An 18,349-nucleotide genomic window follows, 5' to 3' on the forward strand; every position below is an offset into this window, starting at 1 on the left:
CCGCGACCAAAGAAAACCAACTCGGGAGAAAACCGAAGATCCGCAAAGTTTCCACTCTACAATCTATTTCTGACTTACCTCTGGGTGAATTACTGTCAAAGATTCGTTTGGTGAGCATTATCTCTGGTCCTTTAGAGTCCAACTTAGCTAGTACAGTGGGATTGGGAGGGGTGGGGTATCTTTCTACAGTAATTTCCCTCGTGTGTACCGAAGTGTTCCCCATTTTATTAGAGTGTTAAGATTGTTGTGTTGTATTTTCTCTCTTGAATAAAGATCAAAGTTTCTTGCACCAAAACCAGTTGTCTGTTGCACTTTGTCACAACCCCCAAATAAGTCCAAGGTCTAGAACCCAGGGAGTGGGAGCGATTCGAACCGTTCAGAAGTCAGAGGCGAAGCTGACACACACCACCACCCCCTACAACGTGAAGGAATCTCTTGCGGTGGTCACAAACGTGCTGAGCGTTCATCAAGAGTGATAGCCCTTCCTGTTGATGAACAGTCCTGGATCGTGTGGAGGTGCCCGTAGTGCATAAAATGTTTGCCATGTTTGCCTACGTAACAACAGTGACTGGACTTCGACTGTCCTTCACTGGTTGTGAAAAGTTTTGGATAGCCTGCGGAGGCAGTGAGGCCTTCTCTAACCAACGGCTCGGCCTTATCTGTCAACGCACATTCCATAAGGTTTTATAATGAAATATTATCATGTGTTTATGACTCATTCTCTCAGCTGAGTCCAAAGTCAGAGGTTTATTATATTGGACTTTCATACTTTGCAGCGGATTGATCAGAGAACTGAACATTTGGACCAGACAACCAAAGGATACCCAGCACCCTAGGTTACTCCTGCTCAGCACAGCTCTGTACCGGAGCAGGAGGCTCCTTTACCCACTAGGCCCGCACCCTGGGCCCTGCTCAGTACGGCCCTGTACCTCAGCAGGAGGCTCCTTTACCCACTAGGCCTGCACCCTGGGCCCTGCTCAGTGCAGCCCTGTACCTCAGTAGCAGCCTCCTTTACCCACTGGCCCGCACCCTGGGCCCTGCTCAGTATGGCCCTGTACCTCAGCAGGAGGCTCCTTTACCCACTAGGCCCGCACCCTGGGCCCTGCTCAGTACAGCCCTGTACCTCAGCAGGAGGCTCCTTTACCCACTAGGCCCGCACCCTGGGCCCTGCTCAGGACAGCCCTGTACCTCAGCAGGAGGCTCCTTTACCCACTAGGCCTGCACCCTGGGCCCTGCTCAGTACAGCCCTGTACCTCAGCAGGAGGCTCCTTTACCCACTAGGCCTGCACCCTGGGCCCTGCTCAGTATGGCCCTGTACCTCAGCAGGAGGCTCCTTTACCCACTAGGCCCGCACCCTGGGCCCTGCTCAGTACGGCCCTGTACCTCAGCAGGAGGCTCCTTTACCCACTAGGCCTGCACCCTGGGCCCTGCTCAGTATGGCCCTGTACCTCAGCAGGAGGCTCCTTTACCCACTAGGCCTGCACCCTGGGCCCTGCTCAGTACGGCCCTGTACCTCAGCAGGAGGCTCCTTTACCCACTAGGCCCGCACCCTGGGCCCTGCTCAGTACGGCCCTGTACCTCAGCAGGAGGCTCCTTTACCCACTAGGCCTGCACCCTGGGCCCTGCTCAGTACAGCCCTGTACCTCAGCAGGAGGCTCCTTTACCCACTAGGCCTGCACCCTGGGCCCTGCTCAGTACAGCCCTGTACCTCAGCAGGAGGCTCCTTTACCCACTAGGCCCGCACCCTGGGCCCTGCTCAGTATGGCCCTGTACCTCAGCAGGAGGCTCGTTTACCCACTAACATTCATGACATCACTGGGGGAACTGAGTTGTAGGAACTAAAACAGCGCTAGTAACTGCTCACCATTATTGGTAAGGTTCTGGAAGATCGAGGCTTTGTTATCGTCAAGTCGGAACAAGCAAAGCGAATAATATTTTCGAAACTCTGTTTTAAAAAGAGGAAGTGATGTTGAGAATTCCTCTTTTACGTTCTCACCTTTTAATTGTTGTGAAAAAAAATCTTCTCTTGTTTGGGTAGAAAGCAGGAAGAGCGAGCTGACTCTGACAATATCAGCACTCTGCCGATGCCTCCAGTCATTGTGCAGCACTACCTGTGCCCAGCTGTTCCTCTTCCTCATTCCTTCTGCCAGTCCGCAGGCTCAAAGGAGGAAGGAAAGTGAAACCTTGGCCCACGCAGTGCTACAAAAGATTTCAGTTCCAGCCCAGAATGATAGACAGGAGTGATGTGGGCCACAGTCCGAACTGCGACCAAATCAAACTCCTTCCGCTTGTATTCTTTTTATTTCTTTCAAAGGCCGAGTTAGCAGGGAAAGTTGGGGGGAGGGGACTCAACTCTTCGGCCTTGAAAGGAGGCGAATGAGAGGGGACTCTATTAAAGTGTGCAAGGCAAGATTTATCCATCAATGAGGAAACGGCACCAAGAACAGGCCCGCAAAACTCAAACTGGACACAAATGGGCTGTGAGGGCCAGAATTGGTTCACAGCCATAGTTAGGACACCCCATCATAAAAAAAGCAAAGCCTTGCATTTATACAGCGCCTTTCAAAATCTCAGAACATCCCAAAGCATTTAACAGCCAATGAAATACTTTTGGAGTGTAGCCACTGTGGTAATGTAGGAAACGGGGCAGCCAATTTGCGCACAGCAAGATCCCACAAACAGCAATGTGATAATGACCAGATAATCTGCTTTGGTGATGTTGGTTGAGGGATAAATATTGGTCAGGACACCGGGGAGAACTCCCCTGCTCTTCTTTGAATAGTGCCGTGGGATCTTTTACGTCAACCTGAGAGGGCAGACGGGACCTCAGTGTAACATCTCATCCTAAAGGTGGCACCTCCGACAGTGCAGCACTCCCTCAGTACTGCACTGGAGTGTCGGTGCACTGGGTTTTGTCCTCAAGTCTCTGGAGTGGGATTTGAACCCATGACCTTTTGGCTCAGCTACACACTGAGCCAAGGCTGACATTGACACAGCCATCATAAAAGAAAGAAAGAACTTGTATTTATGTAGCGTCTTATCACTTCCTCAGGACGTCCCGATGTTATAAAGGTTTACGTGGTGCGAGGTGGAATAGAAAGAATTAATGAAGTTCACCCTTTTAAACATTGACACAACAGTGCAGATTGGTAATAGGCGAGCTCAGGAAAGCACTGGGTGGGGTAGTGGCTCCCTCAGAGCAAACGTCAAAAGCATTGGCAAGACGACCAACTCTCTAATGTCCATTGAAGTCCACAGCCCCAGTGTGGATCTGAGCTATGCAGATATGTTCTGATGTCCAGTTTGCTGAGTCAGCTGGGGCAGCAGTTGGCCTCAGTATGCCCCCCACCACCCCTAGTTAGGGAGGGGGACAACATCCAGGGCTCTCCCTCCTGTTCACTATTCAGTGGTACCTGCTGTGAGTGCACACGTGCAGATGTTGAGAGAGTTCAGGATAGGGCTTGGCTGCGATGCCCCCATAATCAAATAGCCTACTGACACTCACTGCAAAATATTACACACGAGGAAGGGGCCAATGGGATGAGGTACCGGAGTACTGGCATTTGACCGTAGAACATCACCCCAGCGAGAGTCAGCACCTTCGCGAGAGAAAACAGGGAGAGATGAGATCCATAAATAAACTTATAAATTAATCACAAAAGTGTTTTTAAAAAAAAAATGATTCACTCAGTGAGAAACAATGGACCAAATCCTGCTGGGCCAAGGCCTTTGTTTCCTAGGGAACGGGCTGTTAATTCTCCTAGTTAAAAGACTTGTGCTGCCCCTTGCAATGTTTTAGTCGTTAGCTGCAGGCTTGTGCTGAACTTTGATCCGTGGTTGAGGGCAGTGAGCAGCTCCTGTCCGTCGCACAGCCTGGAAAGTTCTGGAAAAGAAACTGAGGGTTGTTTGAGGATGGTTTGGCGGAATGCGCTGGCCAATTAATTTGGCAACACACAAGTTGGTTTATTTATATTTTAAACACAATCTGCCAGTGTCTTTTACAGATCCTCTTTTAACTCTTGGTGAACTGTAAGGTGCTGTCAGCCACTTAGGGCACTGTTGCCTGGACAGCAGCGCAATATGTATTGCTGCAAAATGGGATCTTGTGCATCCCCGATTTCCTTCACTCCACTATTGGCGGCCGTGCCTTCAGCTGCGGAGACCCTAAGCTCTAGAATTCCCTCCCAAAACCTCTCCGTCACTCTACCTCTCTCTCCTCCTTTAAGACCCTCCTTAAAACCTACCTCTTTGACCAAGCTTTTGGTCACCTGTCCTGAAGTTCCTTGGAACGTTTTACTACGTTAAAGGCGCTATATAAATGCAAGTTGTTGTTGTTACTCAGACTTAGTTGCTAAGTGATTAAACAGTATGGTTTGGGCCCAGTCGTTCAGAGGGCAAAGTGCCCGCTGTGGTTCTGTGCCACACACACCATGAAACGTTCCAGGTTCGATCTCAGGCCATAGGCCTGTGCTGAGTGAGCTGATATCAGCTGGGGCAGTGGGGTTGCCAACTCTCCAGGATTGGCCTGGAGTCTCCAGGAATTAAAGATTAATCTCAAGGACACTGCCGCGAGCAAACCCGGGAGAGAAATCATAGGGGCATTAAAAAATGGTGTGTTTTTTCATTTTCTTTGAACATTTCTGTTTATTAGTTATAAAAATATTGGAGATGTCTTAGAGGCTGTTTGACTGTCCCTTGGAGAGGGTGCAGAGGAGATTTACTGGAATGGTAGCAGGGATAAGGGACTTTAAGTTTGTGGAGAGACTGGAGAAGCTGGAATTGTTTTCCTTGGAGTGGAGAAGGTTATGAGGAGATTTGATAGAGGTTTTCAAAATGAGGAGGGGTTTTGATAGAGTAGATAGGGAGAAACTGTTTCCACTGGCAGGAGGGTTGGTAACCAGAGGACACAGATTTAAGGTAATTGGCAAAAGAACCAGAGGGGAGATGAGGAGAAATTTTTTAATGCAACGAGCTGTTATAATCTGGAATTCACTGCCTGAAAGGGCGGTGGAAGCAGATTCAATAGTAACTTTCAAAAGGGAAATGGATAAATACTTGAAAAGGAAAAAAAATTGCAGGACTATGGGGAAAGAGCGGGGACTAACTAAATTGCTCTTTCAAAGAGCCAGCATGGGCTCAATGGGCCGAATAGCCTCCTTCTGTGCTGTATGATTGTGTGACTCTATGACCCCTGTTGGAAAGTGGAGGATGGGATGGGAGCACGGCTCTGATGCCTTTCACAGTAGAATAAATGTGGCCTTGCCAGCATAAAATCTAGGCTAACACTTCAGTGCGGCGCTGATGGAGTGCTACACTGTTGGAGGTGCCGTCTTTCCTCTCAGATGGACATAAAAGATCCCATGGTCCTATTTCAAAGAAAATCAAAAGAGTTCTCCTTGATATCCAGGCCCATATTTATCCCTCAACCAACAAGATTATCTGGTTATTATCACATTGCTGTTTGTACCAACGGTGACTACACTTCAAAAGTACTTCATTGGCTGTAAAGCGCTTTGGGACATCCTGAGATCGCGAGAGACATCATAAAAATGCAAGCTCTTTCTTTCATTGCTCCCATCTCAAGAACAAATATATTTAAAATAAACTTGATGGCAAAGGTTTGGGGGCTTGAAGTAAAAGTGCAATAAATAAATACAGAAACAAGTAACGCAAGAATGAAGAATCAGAGGGAATGGGGCAGGGAGGGAGTGAGACTCGTCCTCCCTGGTTGGCAGCTGCCCGCCTCATGCAGCTCCCAATCAGCCGGCTGACTCGGAGCTCTCTCTGCGTTGCCATGCGTCCCAAGAAGATGTCCCTCGGGACCCCCTCTCCGCTGTTTTATCATTTTTCACGGAGACTCAGGCTGCCTAATCAAGTGTGAAAAGCCCATTCACAGGGCAGGGGAAAGTCTGCTGGCACACGATATCAGCCTCTCATGCCCTGGGGGGTCTTTGGTATGTGCTGTGAGTAGGGGAGAATGAGCCTCGACGATGAGAAGGAGAGGCCGTCCCTCCTCCAGAGCACTCGTATTTAACTTAAACACATTTCATATTACAATAACTTTAAACAAGAGATGGTGGAGCAAAGTTAAGAAGAATATGCTAGCTCAGCTTTAGATAAGTTCTCAAATCCAGTCTTATTACGTCCTGGTTGTAGCATCTTTATGACAGACTGTCAGAGGATTTTGTGGAAACTACAGCCCACGGGCTCCCATTGTGCCAATGTGATTGCAGTATTTACATAAGCCTCCCGAAAGATCCGATTAATGTATCTGAAGAATGCTTTTTGTTCCTTGATCCAACGTCCCCATTAAATTAACCCTAAATTGGCTCTTCCCTATGTCAGCTGTCTGTGTCTCACGCTGACAGTCAGTGTTTTGGGGGCCCAGCTTTCATGTCAGCGTCTGTTGACATGGGATCAGCATGGATTGGATCAGACTGGGGCCTTTCCCACCAGCCCCCACCCCCACCCCATTCCCAGCGACCCTCCTATCCAGTGTTCTGCTGCCAATGGAGTGATTCCAATCACTGCGGGAATTCTCCTAAGAACAAGAATTCACACTGACTGTAAGTTCTCAGGTAGGAGTGGCACTCATTGGAGAGGGAAGGGGGGAAATAGGAACATAGGAACAGGAGGAGGCCATTCAGCCCCTCGAGCCTGTCCTGCCATTCAGTTAGATCATGGCTGATCTGTATCTTAACTCCATCTACCTGCCTTGGTTCCATAGCCCTTAAAATCCTTGTCTAACAAATTCCATCAATCTCAGTTTTGAAATTTTCAATTGACCCCCAGCATCCACAGCTTATTGGGACACAGAGTTTCAGATTTCCACTCCCCTTTGTGTGAAGAAGTACTTCCTGACATCACCCTTGAATGACCTCGCTCTAATTTTAAGGTTATGCCCCCTTGCTCTGGACTCCCCCACCAGAGGTAATAGTTTCTCTCTATCAAATCCTTTAATTATCTTAAACACTTCAATTTAATCACCCCTTAATCTTCTATAATCACGGGAATGCAAGTCTAGTCTATGGAACCTGTCCTCATAATTTAACACTTGTAGCCCTGGATTCATTCTGGTGAATCTGCACTGCACCCTTTCTAAGGCCAGTATATCCTTCCTGAGGTCCGATGCCCATACCTGAACGCAGTACTCCAGATGTGGTCTAAATAGAGCTTTGTACAACTGTAGCATAATGTCCACCCCTTTGTATTCCAGCCCTCTTGGCATAAAGGCCAACATTCCATTAGCCTTTTAAATTATTTTTTGTACCTTTCCACTGGCTTTTAGCGATTTCTATACTTGGATCCTTAAATCTCTCTGCTCATTGACAGTTCCTAGCTTCTCGCTATTTAGAAAGTACACTGATCTATCTTTCTTAGGTCCAAAGTGAATGACCTCACACTTTCCTACATTGAACTCCATCTGCCACAGTTTTACCCACTCACTTAATCTGTCAATGTTCCTTTGCAACTTCCTGCTCCCATCGACACTATTTACTGTACCACCTAACTTAGTGTCGTCAGCAAATTTAGATATACAGCTCTCTATTTCTTCATCCAAGTCATTTATAAATATAGTGAAAAACTGCGGCCCCAGGACAGATCCCTGGGGGACACCACTAGTCATGTCCTGCCAATTTGACTACAAACCTATGATCCCTACTCTCTGTCTCCTACCTCCTAACCAATTCTCTATCCAAGCCAATAGGTTGCTTCCAATTCCATGCACTTTTATTTTTGCTAACAGTCGCTTGTGTGGAACCTGATCAAATGCCTTCTGGAAGTCCACATAAATAACATCCATAAACATTCCCATATCTACCACATTAGTAACCTCCTCAAAAAGAGATTTACTAGAGTGATTCTAGGGATGAAGGGTTTTAGTTACGTGGATAGACTGGAGAAGCTGGGGTTGTTCTCCTTAAAACAGAGACAGTTGCAAGGAGATTTGATAGAGGTATTCAAAATCATGAAGGGTCTAGACAGAGTAGATAGAGAGAAACTGTTCCCTTTGGCGGAAGGGTCAAGAACCAGAGGACATAGATTTAAGGTGATTGGCAAAAGAAGCAGAGGTGACATGAGGAAAAACTTTTTTACACAGGGAGTGGTTAGGATCTGGAATGCACTGCCCGAGGGGGTGGTGGAGGCAGATTCAATCATAGCCTTCACAAGGGAACTGGATAAGTACTTGAAAGGAAAAAATTTGCAGGGCTACAGGGATAGGGCAGGGGAGTGGGACTGGCTGGATTGCTCTTGCATAGAGCCGGCACGGACTCGATGAGCCGAATTGCCTCCTTCCGTGCTGTAACCTTTCTATGATTCTATGATTCTAGATTAATTAAACATGACTTACCCTTTATAAATCCATGCTGGCTCTCTCTGATCAGTTCACATTTGTCCAAGTGCTCAGTCACTCTGTCCCTAACAACAGATTCCAGTAACTTCCCCACACAAATCTTGGCAGCAAAAAGGTTATACTACAGTAAAACACAGATTATAAATCATCACCATCGTCACCTCATTCCTCAAAAAACCCACCCTCGACCCCTCTGTCCTTGCAAACTGCTGCCTCATCTCCAACCTCCCTTTCCTCTCCAAAGTCCATGCCCACCTTTCCCACAACTCCTTGTTTGAACCTCTCCAATCAGGTTTCTACCCTACCTCAGCACCAAAATGGACCTAATCAAAACAACAAAAACCTCCCCTGTGACTGTGACCGTGGTGCACTGTCCTCCCTCAAACTCCACGACCTGTCTGAAGCCACTGACACAGTTGACCGCACCATCCTTCTCCAACGATTCTCCTCCGTTGTCCAGCTCGGTGGGACTGCTCTCACTTGGTTCCACTCTTTCTGATTTTAACCAGAGCATCTCCAGCAATGGCTTCTCTTCCTGTCCCTACACTGGTACCTCCAGAGTCCTCCAAAGATCTATCCTTGGCCTCCTCTTCTTCCTCATCTGCACGCTACCTCGTGGCGACAATATTGCAGACATGACGTCAGCTCCACATGTACGCTAATGACGTTCATCTCTACCTTTCCACCACCTCTCTCGATCCCATCCATTGTCTCTGGACAAACTGCTCAAACTGCTTGTTTAACATCCAGCTCTGAGAAAGCCACAATTTCCTTCAGCTAAATGCTGGGAAGGCTGAAGCCATCTTCTTCAGCCCCTGTCACCGATTCCATCCCTCTCTCTGGCTACTGTCTCAGTATGAAACAGACTATTTGCAACCTCAGCATCTATCCCCATATCCTCTCCATCAAAGACCGCCTACTTCCACCTACGTTACATCCCCCGCCTCCGCCCCTACCTAAGCCCATCTGCTTCTGAAACCCTCCTCCATGCATGTGTCACCTCCAGACTCGACTATTCCAATCCCTCCTGGCCAATCTCCCATCTTCCATACTCTGTGAACTTCAGCTCATCCAAAATTCTGCTGTCCGTATCCTATCTCACACCAAGTCCCACTCACCATTCACCCCTAACCTCACTGACCTACATTGGCTCTCAGTCCCCCAACACTTCAGAATTAAAATTCTCATCCTCATGTTTAAATCCCTTCACGACCTCACCCTTGCATATCTCTGTAACACCCTCCAGCCCTATAACCCCCCTCTGACCATGGTCTCTTGTACAACCCCTCCTCCCTTCAGCCCACCATTGATTGCCTTCCCTTCAGCTGCCTAGACCCCAAGCTCTGGAATTCCCTCCCTAAACTGCTCTGCCTTGCCACATCCTTCTCCTCCCTTAAAACTCACCTCTCTGACCAAACTTTTGCTCACCCATCCTAATAATAGAGTACAAAAGCAAAGAAATTATGCTGAACCTTTATAAATCACTGGTTAGGACTCAGCTGGAGTATTGTGTCCAGTTCTGGGCACCACACTTTAGAAAGGATGTCAAAGTTTGGAGGGGGTGCAGAGGCGATTTATTAGAACGGTACCAGGGATGAGGGACTTCAGTTATGTGAAGAGACTGGAGAAGCTGGGATTGTTCTCTTTAGAACAGAGCAGGTTAAGGGGAGATTTAATAGAGGGGTTCAAAATTATGAAGGGCTTTGACAGAGTAGATAAGGAGAAATTGTTTCCACTGGCAGGAGTGTCGATAACCAGAGGACACAGATGTAAGATAATTGGCAAAAGAACCAAGGGGGAGATGAGGAGAATTTTTTTTTGACGTAATGAATTGCTATGATCTGGAATGCACCCCCTGAAAGGATAATGGAAGCAGATTCAATAGTAACGTTCAAAAGGGAATTGGATAAATAGCTGAAAAGGAAAAATTTGCAGGGCTATGGGGAAAGAGCAGGGGAGTGAGACTAATTGGATAGCTCTTTCCATGAGCTGGCACAGGCACGATGGGCCAAATGGCCTTCTTCTGTGCTGTATGATTCTATGATTCTATCTCCTTCTTTAGCCTAATGTCCATTTTTTTGATAGAGCTTTGGGATGTTTCTCTATGTTAAAGGTGCAATATCAATGCGAGTTGTTGTTACACAGCCAATCATGACATCCTCGAAATACCAGATGTCCCTTTAAGTGGCTTCACCGTATGATGGCAATTGGAGGTCATGGCTAGGGATTGTGAGATGTGTGGTACATTAGCCAATTATTTCAGGACTGGCCTCCTGTCACTGGGATTAATGATCACACCCGGAACAAATAGTGTCAAAGGTGATAGAAGGGGTGACAGCACAATGAGTTTCTACAGCCACAAGCCAAGCCTCAGTGACATTAGATTGTTGGTGGGTTTGTCCCTTTTAAAGAAAACATCTTCTGCCTCTTAAATTAGGAGTAAGAATGGCATCCCGACTGATAATTTTCACCCAACAGGGTAACAGAGTTGTGGAATAAGCTACCAGGGTAAGTCATTGAAGTGGACAGTGTGAATGGAGTCAGGAGGAAGTAAATGTGGGGATAATGGATTGAGGGGTATTGGGGGAAGGCGGGTGGGCCGGGAGGGGAGGCGGTTGATCAATGGCCTTGTTTTAGGTTCAACAAGCCCATTGATCAACCCCTCCCCTCCTTTCGCTATTCTTCATGTTCTCTTCTTTCTCCCCTGTGCCACCGACCATTTCATGCCCAAGAGAGATGGCCAGGGGCTGCTCTCTGTAATTGCTGCTCTGTTACCGGGTAACATGTCTGTTAGAGCAGCTCAGGATTGAATCATGCCCCCCCTTCCCCTCCATTGGCCTTCCCTCAATCCGTGGCTCCATCTGAGTCAATGCCTCCAGTGGGGGAATAGGACATTTTATTTGAAGAACTGTTTTGGCAAAGCCGGCAGGCCATGACGGTCAAACGGCAGGGTATGTGGACACGGCCTGGTAACTGGGGACTGGGCCTCTGCCAGGACTTGAGAGTAAACGCAAAAGAAACGAGGTTGCCAAGTGTCATCTTTGTATTGAAGCCGTCTGTTCAAAGGTCTTTCCAGCAGAGAGCAACACACATTCCCATCTGGGCTCCAGATTTTGGGTCTTTTGTTTTGTTTTACAACCTCCGCACATCAATGTAATGAACACTTGGTTTCATAAGAGATTGGAATCATTCAGTATTCTGGCGATTGGACTCTCCGGTTAGAAAAAAAAATTCCAGCCCTCCATTGCCTCGTCTGAGTGACCATTCTTCACATGTGAGCCTAAATAGTGAGCGTCAGCAAGGTGTTCCACTATGGGAGGCATCACAGCCCACCTCAATCCTCACCCGATGTCTACAACTCTCAGTTATATCAGCCTTGGTTCAGTGGGTAACACTCTTGCCTCTGAGTTAGATAGTCATGGGTTCAAAGCCCACACTCCAGACACTTGAGCACACAATCTAGGCTGATGCTCTCAGAGGTGCTATCTTTTGGGTGCAATATAAAACTGAGGCCCTGTAAACAATCCAACAGCACTACTTTAAAGAAGAGCAGGGGAGTTCTCCCAGTGTCCTGGCCAATATTTATCCCTCAACCAACACGAAAGAACAGATGATCTGGTCACTATCACATTGCTGTTTGTGGGACCTTGCTGTGCACAAATCGGCTGCCACATTTCCTACATTACAACAATGACTACACTTCAAACGTACTGCATTGGCTGTGAAGTACTTTGGGACATCTTGAGGCACTATAGAAAGGCAAGTCTTCCTTTCTTTGTCCCAAACAGCTTTACAGCCAATGGAGTACTTTTGAAGTGAAGTCACTGTTGTGCATTTTCCAGCAGGAGTCACTGGATAGCGATCAGGAGTGGGAACCTTGGATGATCCCTCCTCACTTTCCCGTCAGTTGTAGCTCTCTTCACTGTTGCCCCAGTTGAGATCAGTCACTCACACCCCACATTTGCCCACCTATCATCTGGGAAGCTTTCAAAAAAATGCCAATCAGAGAAAAGCTACTGAACTCAGCTCTTCACGATTGTCTGTCGGAGTGGAGAGATTTGCATCTCGGGCCGACCGTGTCAAGGGGACACCTGAGCGCCCCCCAGGAGGGAAAAACAGAGACAGGTATCATTCCACCCCTCCCCCCTCCTCCTCGTGTCTGCTCTCTTCCCTCTCCTAGGCTGTTTCCTCTTCACCCATGATTTGGTCTCTACCCCCATCTTGCCCAGACTGATCTCTCTCCCACTCCCTTGACTGTTTTCTCCCCTGCTCTACCCTAAACTGGCCTCCCCTCTCCCCACTCCAGCCTGATCTCTCCCCTCTCCTACCTTGAGCTGGGCACTCTCCTCCCCAGTCTGGACAATTCTCTCCCCTCTCTCCCCCAGGCTGCTTTCCCCCCTCCCCTCTCTCCCCAAGACTGCTCATCCCCCTCCCCTCTCTATCCCAGGCTGCTCTCCCCCCCCCTCACTCCCCCAGGCTGCTCTCCCCCTCCCCTCTCTCCCCCAGACTGCTCATCCCCCTCCCTTCTCTATCCCAGGCTGCTCTCCCCCCCCCCTCACTCCCCCATGCTGCTCTCCCCCCCTCCCCCCTCTCCCCCATGCTGCTCTCCCACCTCCCACCTCTCCCCTGGGCTGCTCTCCCCCTCCCCTCTCTATCCCCAATCGATCCCATGGCACTAGTCAAAGTAGAGCAGGGGAGTTCCCCCCAGTGTCCTGACCAATATTTATCCTTCAACCAACATCAGTAAAACAGATGATCTGGGTCATTATCTCATTGCTGTTTGTGGGATCTTGCTGTGCGCAAATTGACTGCTGCGTTTCCTACATTACAACAGTGACTGCACTTCAAAAGCACCTCATTGGCTGTAAAGCGCTTTGGGACGTCCTGAGGTCATGAAAGGCCCCATAGAAATATTTCCTTCTATGGAACTGTATCCTGGTAAAAGTTAGCACTTTCAGGAGAGGAGGGAAGAAAACTGGAATGGATCATTTTGTTTTTAGGAAAATGAAAAATGTTTGTATTTAATCAAATGAAGAGACCAGGGCTCGTGACTCCATTCATCGAGATATGCTGATGTAGAGTACTTTACCAGATTGGAAAGGTTATTATCCGTTGAGTTAATTAGTGAAGAGGTCGTGTTTGACTGTGTGTTTTCAGATATAATGAGATGGTTACGTTAGGATTCATGGGATTCAAATTCTTTTGAACTCTCAGTGAAAATTTCACAGGTGTCCATCCAGATTGAGAGGATCAAAGCACCCTACCAAAGGTCAGAACATTTAAAGGCCACATGCAACCCAGGAGAGCCACCCAAGCCGTTTCCATAGCAACAGTTTTTTTTATTTCCCCAATTCTAATGTTTTCCCAGTTTCCAATTTTCTTCCCCCTCCCCCCGCCCCCTCAAATGTGTTGATTCAGTCTCAGGTTCAATTTCATGGGTCCATTCCTTCTTCATTTGGGAACCCCGCCTGGTTTTACTCGCCTCTCTGAAACGGAGCCCTGTTGCAGCACCTCTGCTGAGATCGGCTAACTGAGGACGGTCTCAGGGACCTGCTGCTCTGTAGGGCTCAGTACTAAATTGGTTAGTATGCTTACCTATTGCCCATCGAGAGAGGCCACACCAACACTTCTCACACTCTAGCCTCCAGAGTCGCAGAATTCAAAAGAATGACATAGAGTGACGCTCCTCGGCTGAGTTCCACAACGCCCCTGGTGCAGGAGGCTCTCCCAATGTGGGTGCTCCACTGGTGTAGGAGGCTCACCCAATGTGGGTGCTCCCCTGGTGTAGGAGGCTCACCCAATGTGGGTGCTCCCCTGGTGTAGGAGGCTCACCCAATGTGGGTGCTCCCCTGGTGTAGGAGGCTCACCCAATGTGGGTGCTCCCCTGGTGTAGGAGGCTCACCCAATGTGGGTGCTCCCCTGGTGTAGGAGGCTCACCCAATGTGGGTGCTCCCCTGGTGTAGGAGGCTCACCCAATGTGGGTGCTCCCCTGGTGTAGGAGGCTCTCTCAATGTGGGTGCTCCCCTGGTGTAGGAATCTCTCCCAATGTGGGTGCTCCCCTGGTGCAGGAGGCTCTCCGATGTGGGTGCTCCCCTGGTGTAGGAGGCTCTCCAGATGTGAGTGCTCCCCCGGTGTAGGAATCTCTCCCAATGTGGGTGCTCCCCTGGTGTAGGAATCTCTCCCAATGTGGGTGCTCCCCTGGTGTAGGAGGCTCTCCCGATTAGGGTGCTCCCCTGATGTAGGAATCTCTCCCAATGTGGGTGCTCCCCTGGTGTAGGAATCTCTCCCAATGTGGGTGCTCCCCTGGTGTAGGAGGCTCTCCCGATGTGAGTGCTCCCCTGATGTAGGAATCTCTCCCGATGTGGGTGCTCCCCTGGTGTAGGAATCTCTCCCGATGTGGGTGCTCCCCTGGTGTAGGAGGCTCTCCCGATTAGGGTGCTCCCCTGGTGTAGGAATCTCTCCCGATGTGGGTGCTCCCCTGGTGTAGGAATCTCTCCCGATGTGGGTGCTCCCCTGGTGTAGGAATCTCTCCCGATGTGGGTGCTCCCCTGATGTAGGAATCTCTCCCGATGTGGGTGCTCCCCTGGTGTAGGAATCTCTCCCGATGTGGGTGCTCCCCTGGTGTAGGAATCTCTCCCAATGTGGGTGCTCCCCTGGTGCAGGAGGCTCTCCCAATGTGGGTGCTCCCCTGGTGTAGGAATCTCTCCCAATGTGGGTGCTCCCCTGGTGCAGGAGGCTCTCCCAATGTGGGTGCTCCCCTGGTGCAGGAGGCTCTCCCAATGTGGGTGCTCCCCTGGTGTAGGAGGCTCTCCCAATTAGGGTGCTCCTCTGGTGTAGGAGGCTCTCCCAATGTGGGTGCTCCCCTGGTGTAGGAGGCTCTCCCAATGTGGGTGCTCCCCTGGTGTAGGAGGCTGTCCCAATGTGGGTGCTCCCCTGGTGTAAGAATCTCTCCCGATGTGGGTGCTCCCCTGGTGCAAGAATCTCTCCCGATGTGGGTGCTCCCCTGGTGTAGGAGGCTCTTCCGATATGGGTGCTCCCCTGGTGTAGGAGGCTCTCCCGATGTGGGTGCTCCCCTGGTGTAGGAGGCTCTCCCGATGTGGGTGCTCCCCTGGTGTAGGAGGCTCTCCCGATGTGGGTGCTCCCCTGGTGTAGGAATCTCTCCCAGTGTGGGTGCTCCCCTGGTGTAGGAGGCTCTCCCAATGTGGGTGCTCCCCTGGTGTAGGAGGCTCTCCCAATGTGGGTGCTCCCCTGGTGCAGGAGGCTCTCCGATGTGAGTGCTCCCCTGGTGTAGGAATCTCTCCCGATGTGGATGCTCCCCTGGTGTAGGAATCTCTCCCAATGTGGGTGCTCCCCTGGTGCAGGAGGCTCTCCCAATGTGGGTGCTCCCCTGGTGCAGGAGGCTCTCCCAATGTGGGTGCTCCCCTGGTGTAGGAATCTCTCCCAATGTGGGTGCTCCCCTGGTGTAGGAATCTCTCCCAATGTGGGTGCTCCCCTGGTGCAGGAGGCTCTCCCGATGTGGGTGCTCCCCTGGTGTAGGAAGCTCTTCCGATATGGGTGCTCCCCTGGTGTAGGAGGCTCTCCCAATGTGGGTGCTCCCCTGGTGTAGGAGGCTGTCCCAATGTGGGTGCTCCCCTGGTGTAAGAATCTCTCCCGATGTGGGTGCTCCCCTGGTGCAAGAATCTCTCCCGATGTGGGTGCTCCCCTGGTGTAGGAGGCTCTTCCGATATGGGTGCTCCCCTGGTGTAGGAGGCTCTCCCGATGTGGGTGCTCCCCTGGTGTAGGAGGCTCTCCCGATGTGGGTGCTCCCCTGGTGTAGGAGGCTCTCCCGATGTGGGTGTTCCCCTGGTGTAGGAATCTCTCCCAGTGTGGGTGCTCCCCTGGTGTAGGAGGCTCTCCCAATGTGGGTGCTCCCCTGGTGTAGGAGGCTCTCCCAATGTGGGTGCTCCCCTGGTGCAGGAGGCTCTCCGATGTGAGTGCTCCCCTGGTGTAGGAATCTCTCCCGATGTGGATGCTCCCCTGGTGTAGGAATCTCTCCCAATGTGGGTGCTCCCCTGGTGCAGGAGGCTCTCCCAATGTGGGTGCTCCCCTGGTGCAGGAGGCTCTCCCAATGTGGGTGCTCCCCTGGTGTAGGAATCTCTCCCAATGTGGGTGCTCCCCTGGTGTAGGAATCTCTCCCAATGTGGGTGCTCCCCTGGTGCAGGAGGCTCTCCCGATGTGGGTGCTCCCCTGGTGTAGGAGGCTCTCCCGATGTCAGTGACTCCCCTGGTGTAGGAATCTCTCCCGATGTGGATGCTCCCCTGGTGTAGGAGGCTCTCCCGATGTGGATGCTCCCCTGGTGTAGGAATCTCTCCCGATGTGGATGCTCCCCTGGTGTAGGAGGCTCTCCCGATGTGGGTGCTCCCCTGGTGTAGGAGGATCTCCCGATGTCAGTGACTCCCCTGGTGTAGGAGGCTCTTCCGATATGGGTGGTCCCTTGGTGTAGGAGGCTCTCCTGATTTGGTGGCTCCTCAGTGGCTGAGATATTAATGGCAATGTATAAAAGAGCCAGAGACCAGGAGGTCCCATGTTGAAAGCCCAACCTGAGCTGAGTTAGCTGATCACAGCCAGGGTTTCAATCGGGCTGGGTTACAGAGAAGCTTCCTACTGCTGATTACCAACCCTTGCTGAAAAGTCAGCTTGTGTGGATCTCATTGAGGACACGATCGGGCTTGGCTTTGATGCTGAATACTCTGCCCACACTCACAGTCTGGAATTAGGCAGGAAGAATGGGCTCTCGGGTGAGGCATCGGAGGCAGCCAGCATCATAGGAATGTTCACTGAAGCACACAGACCACAAACTGTTACACAAAGGCCCCCTTCCATTTCGGTCACCCATTGACAGGAAGAATATCATAGCCCTTCAGCCGGGACCACGCCAGGAGGCAGGAATTTAACTCACAAGGAACGTTAAGGAAGCTGCAGTTTTGTTGAGGAAAAAGGAGGTAATCTAACGGAAGTTCTCAAAAATTATGAAAGTATTGGCAGGATTTGAAACAGGCAATTGGTTCACTCTGGTGAAAGATTTAGATACCAGGAGATGTGAGTCGAGACAGTAGGAAGTTGGGGGTCAGAAGGGAAGTCGGGTGGAACTTTACCTCCCAAAGGATAATAGAGTAAGGGAATAAATAACCGGGGAAAGTTATTAAGGCGGACGGTATAAATGGGGTCAAGAGACAATTCGATAGAGGTAAATTTGGCTTTGGGCGTTAGTGTAAACTGGGCCATGTCAGACCAGCTGCCTGTTGAAGCTGATGGAATAGAAAATGGGGCGAGATGCAAAACGTTTACACTATCGCCCAAAATCAAAATGACCCCCAGTGTGTTTCTGCAGGGAGGAGGGATTGGGGGTTATGATCAGAGGGTGGGAGGGGCTGGTCAATAAAACTGAGACAGACTTTGTCCGTTGACTCAGTAGAAATAAAAATGGGGAGAGATGTAAATCGGGCTGCCAATTCACTGTCTCCCGGTTTACATTATCGCACAAAGCCAAGATCTACCCCATTGGGCCTGAGGACCTTATCCTGATCCTAAAGTTCTTTGGGAAATTTTGCGAGGTTCTGCCACCAACACTAACAGTGAGTGTTAGAGAATCAGGCTCACAATTTTATATCACTGACCTGCACTTGCATCTAATAAGGTTCCACTGCCATGGAATGACTCCCTCCCCTATCTGTGTACACATGAATGGAGTGACTGAGTGAGGACTTGACTGCACAGTGTCTGTGCGCTCTCTGCTGATTTACCTGTCTGCCCCCAGCTTTTAGTTAGTTCTTTCTTGGCCAAGACTTGCAAGTGAAATTCTTAAACTCTCTGATGGCCACACCCATCCCAGTGAGGAATGCAGGAGCACTATTTCCAGGAAAGGACTGTGGAGTGTCGTTGATGTCACCAGGACCCACATTCTCCAGCTTTGCTGAGGGGCCATTCTTTTCATGGGGAGTGGAAGCAATACTG

This window comes from Heptranchias perlo, chromosome 17 (assembly GCF_035084215.1).
Source record: "Heptranchias perlo isolate sHepPer1 chromosome 17, sHepPer1.hap1, whole genome shotgun sequence".
NCBI lineage: Eukaryota > Metazoa > Chordata > Chondrichthyes > Hexanchiformes > Hexanchidae > Heptranchias > Heptranchias perlo.